This window comes from Lactuca saligna, chromosome 7, assembly GCF_052625555.1.
Source record: "Lactuca saligna cultivar CGN05327 chromosome 7, ASM5262555v1, whole genome shotgun sequence".
Lineage (NCBI taxonomy): Eukaryota > Viridiplantae > Streptophyta > Magnoliopsida > Asterales > Asteraceae > Lactuca > Lactuca saligna.
The window spans coordinates 165,611,363-165,619,680 of NC_136423.1; the positions used below are offsets into that span (position 1 = coordinate 165,611,363).

General features: G+C 36.1%; 1 non-coding gene across 1 annotated transcript; it reads left to right on the forward strand.

The window, feature by feature from the left end:
* The first annotated feature begins 7,829 nt into the window (after positions 1 to 7,829).
* TRNAY-GUA (transfer RNA tyrosine (anticodon GUA)) lies at positions 7,830 to 7,915 on the forward strand. Its single transcript is given in 2 exon segments — positions 7,830 to 7,866; positions 7,880 to 7,915. It is a non-coding gene; the product is annotated as a tRNA-Tyr (tRNA).
* The last annotated feature ends 403 nt before the right edge of the window (positions 7,916 to 8,318 follow it).

Sequence of the window (8,318 nt, forward strand, 5' to 3'; positions counted from 1 at the left end):
ATGGATATGGAAGATGTTAATCTCGAAAATTAGAAGAGGGATTAAGAAGTATTCTTAGTAAAATCTCTTAAGTGATTAAGCACTTATTAGTTAAGTTGGCACTTATCTCAACCATTTCTCTTATATTAATTGATTTAGGCATCATATTCCTTATATAAAATCACTTTAAGTCATAACCCATAACTACTCATCTACTACATAATAATATATATGTACAAATACATACATGTATACTTAGTATAAAATAACAATGTAGTTTTTGTGTATTTGAACTTAAATGTTTATGTTTTATTATTTTTATTCCAAAACACTTAAATACATTCTAATTATGCCTTATAATAATTCATTTTATATTTTTATTTATTTAAATATAAAATTTATTGACCAAGGTATAATTTCGCGACATTTAACCGGTTAACGGTATCGTTAAACACGTTTTGTCACTTTGGTTCGTATATTTGTCAAATTTAGATCCTTCACAACTACTAAGCACAAGTTTTACACAAAACTTAACTTACTCATCAAGTAGAGACATGTTGATACAAAAATTAAGTTTGTTGTATTCAAATGACGTTATATGCTAATTTTCACAAAACAGTGATGGTTCGTAGTCATACATCGTAACGGAATTTATCATGAGTTACTTGTTTTATATTTCACAAGAACTTATCAAATTTAAAATATGTTCAATTCCTTCAACCAATTATGGTAAAATATTTATATTGCATAATAATAAAAACATAGCACCGTACGGTCGTTCCTATTTTTACCAATTGTTACACCGTTCCCCGTGGTAATCTGGAGCTCCACATGCCCTGAACTCCCTGAACGTAAGTGTGCACGACCCCATCATGGCCGCCATCTCGGCACGGAAGGTGCCCAATCTCTCATCCATCAGCTCTAGAATACCCTCCTTGATCGAACCGAAGATCACAGGAGTCTACTCCAGTATGATACGAGTAACCTCAGAAGAACGAAACTCTCTGGTCTGCTCATCTAACTGCTTGGCCTCCGGGCTTGGTCCTGATCCCCCTCTGGCACTTGAATTGCCGACTGCTAGCCTCGAACGCAGAACTACCATTCTGAAACAAATCATAGCAACATCGGAAAACTAAAATCTCTCAAGGATCACTGATACCAATACTAGTTTCCCGGTCTTGTCTTGGCCTTCCTTGATTCGAGTACGGATCCTCTGCTTTCAGTATTACGGGCCCATACTACCTTCCACATCTATTCGTACTTTCTTCAAGAACTGCCTTGACTCCACCAAGTCACTTCTACTACTACTGATCACTGCTACTCTCATCCTAGGCTTGCCTAGGGGAAACCTCTAACTTCATTCAAAACAGTCCTCAGCTGCTGAAGGCCTCCTTGTAATGCTAATTAGTCATTACCTGAACACCATCACATGTAATTATGCTCAAATAATCCTTCGAGTAAAAGACTCGTCCCTACAACGGTTAGACTCAAACAAGAGTTGCGCAATAGGGCCAAATCTAACACTCTGAGATTATTCAACCCTAATCACATGTGATGTGACGTATTCACCTAATGGCTAACCCTCATCACTCAGAGTCCCACAAAGCACAAAGCAAGCAACATTCGGATACAGGAAATTTATTCAAGCAAATCTATTCTCATAACTAGATACTGTACTAGCATACAATGCAAAGCTCATACTATCAGGCATAACCCTAATAGGCTATCCTACTATTGTCTACTCAATACTAGCATACAAATTTCGAAAAGCTGAAGCACATATAGCAGGCACATAAGGCATCCTCCTAGATCCTTAGTCCTATTCTAGCATGTTGTTCTACTGAAATTAAAACTGGTAATCATAACATAACTTGTATAGGTAATTTGGGAGTACTTACTTGAGCTCGGTTGATCGCATACGCCACACCATTTTCCATTTATAAAACTCTTCTTCTTTCTAAGTTCTTTTTCAAAACGTTTATCTTTTGAAAATCTTTATCGTTTCCTTAGTTTGAGTTCAGACACACACGAAAGTGTATCCGAATCCCTCAAACCAAGGCTCTGATACCAACTTGAAACATCCTCTAAATACGACCCAAAATTTTTTGTTTAAAATTACTAAAAATACTAAAATAATATCACAAAGTAAAACCCATACGTCAATGTTTAAAAGCAGTAACTAATAGTTATGTAGAACTGTATCAAAACTGTATCAATCACATTTATGAAAAACTAAAAACATCTCCCAAGATAGCTGAAACTGTGGTGTATACGATGCCATCAACCCGAGCTCTTCCCTTTACTTGTGGAAGTACCTGAAACCAAAACTGAAACTGTAAGCACGGAGCTTAGTGAGCTCCCCCAAACTACCACATACCATACAATACATATAAACACATACTGGGCCTTGCCCACTGCATCGGAACGAAGTCCGGAAACTGCGTCGGACCGAAGTTCGGAACTAGCCAGGGCCTCGCCCTCTGCATCGTACCGAAGTCCGGAACTACTGAGGCCTTGCCTCCTGCATCAGACCGAAGTCCGGAACTGACTGCATTGGACCGAAGTCCGGAACTAACTGCATCGGACCGAAGTCCGGAACTGATTGCATCAAACAGAAGTCCGGAACTACTGATCATAGCATAACACAAACATATCAACTAGCATAAACACATAAATAGCATATTGCATCGGGCTATAACCCGGAACATATAGCACATAATCCTGTCTGAGCCACGAAGGCTTCAAACATAATAAAATATGCATCGGGCCGAAGTCCGGAAACTAATACTAGCTATACGGGCTGGCATTGTGGCCTTAGACCCGTTCCTATTGGAAGGAAACTCACCTCGTGATCTGGCTGCTGAGTGTATGGCTCTGGAAGCTATCTGCTGCTGCTTCGGTATCTCCCCGGCTACAATTCCACAAATACACTCAATCAAAATACTAATAACTGCATTGGGGTAAAATGACTCTTTTACCCTTGGTTAAAGTCAACTCTCCTGGTCAAGGTCAACTCTTCTGGTCAAAGTCAACTTACAGTTGATCTGACTCGCCGAGTTGGGCCGCCAACTCGCTGAGTCCCTACTCTCATTTCTTAACCCTGCTTGCTGCTACTCGTCGAGTATGGCTTGAACTCGACGAGTTCCCATTCGATTCTAAAACTCAGACTATCTGCATCCGACTCGCCGAGTTGTATGAACAACTCGACGAGTTGTTCTTGAAATTATGAAGATTGCCTTAGACTCGCCGAGTTGTATGAACAACTCGACGAGTCCCTTCCATTACCGAGTCTAACCTCCGACTCACTGAGCCCATTCCACTACTCACTTGTCTCCACTCGGAATCACTCAAAGGGGAAGGATCTGGGACTCGTGACTCGACTCGCCGAGTCCGAAGAACGACTCGCCGAGTCACATGCATGCAATTACTAAAAACTCAATTCTGATCAAAACCACTGCATGTAATACATAGATCTGAGTTCCTAAGGCTGGTTTACCACGTAAAGTTCCCAACTTTACGTGTACAAATGCATACAAAAGGATATAAAGGCTAAAAAGGCTCTTGGAAGAGTAGATCTAAGGCTATCATGCAAAACAGCTTCATAAAGTTAATAGATCTACGTTTTTGGAACTGAAACATGGCTAGATCCGAAAGCTAATCCATCCAATATGATTTATCTACTAAGAACAAGCTAAAGATTTGGCTAAATATGCTTATAAAGGAGAATCAGTCATCAAAACTGGAAGAAACCGATTCTTACCTCAAGATACTCTGAAATAGGTGCAAAAACTTGGATCTTCTTCTTCTCCTTTGGATCTAGCCTCCTTCTTCTCTTCAAAACTTCAAGATTTAGACAAGAAAAGCTCAAATACTCAATGGAATGGTTAGGGTTTGCCAAATAATGCTTTGAGGGTGAAGGAGACGAGTTTGGGGGCTCATAAGATGGTTTAAATAGGGTGCAAACCCGGGGATTTAGGGTTTCTACCTGGCAGGCCGACTCGCTGAGTCCCGAATATGGACTCGCCGAGTCGCCGATCTATACGCTGCCCAAGACCATGACTCTACTCGACGAGTCGGGCCATAGACTCGTCGAGTCCCTCTACAAACTTTTAAAATAAATAATATAAAGCAACATACCAGAGACGGATCGTTACATTATAAGCTCCTTTATTGGTTCGTTCTAAGCTCTTGGATCTTACCATATGCCTCTCTAAGCTCCGTTATCACTAATGAATGGTATATAGATCTATCTATGTAGTGTTTGGCCTTTTAAAAGCTTCGCCAGAAGAAACTATTTGCTTTCCGAATGTCAGACATCATACGTCTCATAGACCTTTATCAAGCTGGAGAGCTTTTTTGGACTTTGCACCTAGGTGCTTTTTCCTTGTGTGAAGATCCTTAAAAGAAAAACCAAAATGATCATAAGTGATTTGAAGTGGTGCTTAAATCTCGTAAGGCTCCTGCTCTCTCATTCTCCATGTTCAGTCATGCATTCAAGCCTTGACAATCATTTTGCATGCATTCCCAACAGAGGAAAATGAATCAAATTCCTCATATTATAGGAATTAAACTAAATGTGGATGGTTTTGTTATTGACTTAAATAGTATTCTTTAATGTTACTGCAACTCGTGTTTCTTAGCTATGTGAGGACAAAAGCAAATAGGAATGTATTCTCTAGGTATGAGTTGGAGGTTGTTGGTCCATCACAAATTCGAGAAAGAAAACGACAACATTCTTGCTTTTTGATGATCAGAGATTTCACTTGAAGTGGGTTTTTCAAACCATTCGTATTGGTTTATTTTAAAAGATAACCATATGCCATTTAATCATATATGATTGGCATCTACGCAGAGTCATGCCAATGGGTGGGACAATATAGGCAATAGCACAGGGTTTCTAATTTTTAGGTCCCCTTTTTTATACATCCTCTAATTATAGATTATAGAGATATTTTTTTCCTTATGTATTAAGGCAATAAATTAGATTAAAAGCAACATATGTCACAGATGGAACTAATTGGAGCCAAAACATCAGGAATGCTAAAATTTTGATTTTTAGTTTCATACCTTAGTCTTCGGCAGTTCGACTCTCGGTCTCTCACTCTTAAGTTCCACCATTGTCTTCGTGTTTGCTTTTTTGTACTCGCTTAGTAACTAGAAAGAATCAAAAAATCTCAAACAATGCTTCTTAAAATTGATACATATAAAAGAGTGAATACTGGATTTTGAAAATCGATTTCTATTTGATTGAACGATTGATTATTGGCTATTTCAAACAAACAATACGTTTAATTTATTGTTATGATTTCTAAATTTTAATTTCCATGATTATGATTTTTTTTAAAAATTTAATTTATGAAAGTTGATTTTCTGATTTTGAGTTCTGAAGTCTATTTTTTTTTTTAATTCTGATTGTAAAAATTGATTTATTGTATTCGTTATTCTGGAAATCGATTTCTGATTTTAATGATTCTGAAAACCGATACCTTATATTAATGATTATGAAAATAGATTTATCGGTTTCCTGATTTTTTATTTTAGTCATTTGTTGTTTCACTGACAACTTATTTAATACATTCATGATTTTGAAAATGGATTTATGATTTTATTGATTTTTTATTTAGTGATTTTGAAATTTTGATTCTTATTTCTCTTAATTTTTTATTACCAGTTTTTTTTTTTTTTTCATTTTTGTAGTTAAATTAAAAAAGTAAGAGAAACAATCTTAATCTTATTGTTTGTTACCTTCTTGTTGATTTCATATTTCAGAACTGATATCAATGGATATTACAACTAGGTGCTTTGTTTTTTTACTTCTTTTTCTCATTATTTTTTTTTATTTAAGTTTAAATAGAAAAATATTTTCCTAAAAAACATTTATTTGAAAGTGAAATAAGAAAAAAAAAAAAAACAAAACAAAACAAAAAACCAAAACAACCGAAAACTATCTATAGAATGATATATAGATAAATTTATATATAAAAAAAAAGTTGATACTTCTAATATCAATCATACACATGAAAATGAAAATGCAGACTATTAGGTTGTGTTTAGTTACGGAAAAATAGTTTTCATTTTCCATTTTTTGTTTTCCCTTTTCGATTTTCGTTTTCCGTTTTAATTTTTCATTGAAAAATTTAGAAAACGTGTTTAGTTAAACTTATTTATTTTTCATTTTCAGTTTTAGAAAATTAGAAAACGTGTTTAGATGTATATTTTTCTATCAGTTTTCATTTTAAAAAAACGGTAGCGGTGGTAAGGTGTGGGTGGGGGCGGTGACGGTAGTGGGTCGGCGGCGGTGGTAGTGATGACAGGCGATGGTGGTGGCGGCGGCAATTGTGTTAGTGGTGGTGATGACAGGCGGCAGCGGTGGTGGTGGTGCTAGTGACAGGTTAGTGGTGGTGGTGGTGGTGATGGTAGGTCGGTGATTGTCGTGATGGTGTTGGGTGGTTGGGGGTGCGAGTGTGTGTTTGTGGGGGTATGTATGTATGTATGTGTGTGTTTGTGGGTGGGTGTGGGTGAGTATGTATGTGTGTGTGTGTGGGGGGGGGGGGGGGGTTGGTGTGTGTGTGTATGGGTGGGTATGTATGTGTGTGTGTGTGTTTGTGGGTTGGTATGTGTGTGTGCGGGTGGGTGTGTGTGGGTGTGTGTGTGTGGGGGGGGGGGGGGGGGGAAGTTGGTGGGGGTGTGTGTGTGCGCGGGTGGGTGTGTGTGTGTGTGGGGGGGTGGGTATGTATGTGTGTGTGTTTGTGGGTGGGTATGTATGTGTATGTGTGTGGGGGGCTATGTATGTATGTGTGTGTGTGTGTGGGTGTGTGTGGGTTGGTGTGTGTATGTGTGAGTGGGTGTTTGTGGGTGTGTGTGCGAATGGGTGTGTGGGGGGGGGGGGTAGATAGAGGTAGATGGGGTGGAGTGGGTGTGTGTTTATAGAAAAATTTTGGAATTAGAAAAATGTGGAAAACAATGATTATCAGTTTTCCAAAATTTTCCAACTTCTTTGTAATTTTAGAAAACGGAAAATTTTCATTTTCCGTGAAAAATTTAGAAAAATAGACGAACTAAACGCATTTTCAAAATTCTCATTTTTCTTGGAATTTTTTTCCGGAAAACGGCCCATTTTTTCACAACTAAACGCACCCCTAATGTTTGGAACCGACTTTCCTTATTAACTTTTTTACTATGTAAAGGGTTTTGTTTTTTATTTTGCCTCGGACCTTAAATCGATCTGGACTAGCCTTGCATTTATGTGGACGAAAACATTCCATATCACATATATCATGTCATTGATAACACCTCTTAATATCCAACAATTTGTATTTAAAAGATAATTTGAAAGTTCACACTTACAATGTACAAATTAAACGACATACACTTAAAACCAACATAATAGTTTATTTGTTAACTATCAAATTATCGCATAAAACAATTTTAACTTAAAGGTATTTTTTTGTTTATTTTTTATTTTTAATATTTTATCAAAGTTTGGTATAAAGTACAAAGTGACACAAGTTTGAAGGATATTGAGTGACATCGTGTGACGTTTTCATAACTCAATTGTTTTTTATAACCCTTTCCATACTTTTGTGACTTTATATATTTCTATTTAAAATTGAAATTGTTTATTTGATTTTGTTAAATGTTGTCAATATTATTTATAAATTAAACTTGTGTACAAATTTTCGTGTATTAACACAATGAATCATAAAATTTATACTTCAATTTTCCACAAATATATCAATTACGTGATTTAATTAAGCTGTGAAATGATATCACACTTATTTTTAAGTTACAAAATAATAACCTATATGAAGTTATTTTATATACTATCTACAAATAGACTAGACATCAAACCGACCTTAGCTCAGTTGGTAGAGCGGAGGACTGTAGTGTTAACATAGCCATCCTTAGGTCGCTGGTTCGAATCCGGCAGGTCGGATTTTTATTTTTTATTTTTCTATTTCCCATATTTTTAATGATTTTAGGCGTACAGAGTACATCATTTATAACTTTTTTATTTATTACGCATATTTTTTTTTTATGATTTTAGGTGTATAAAGTAAATCATTTATTGATTTTCATATATTTTAATGACATGAATTATCATCAATACATATCAAGGTTCTATATTCAACACATTGTTCTTTTGTTTCAAGTTCATCATTTGCATTAGTTAATTTTGTTATAGTTTGAAATAAATAATTCAATTAATAATACGTATTTTTTAATTTAAACTTGTAATCAAATGAATTATACTCTAGTATTTTTAGTTATATTACGTATGTATTTTACAGACCATTATATGAATAAAAGCAACGTCTTATCTGGAAAAAAAAAGGAAG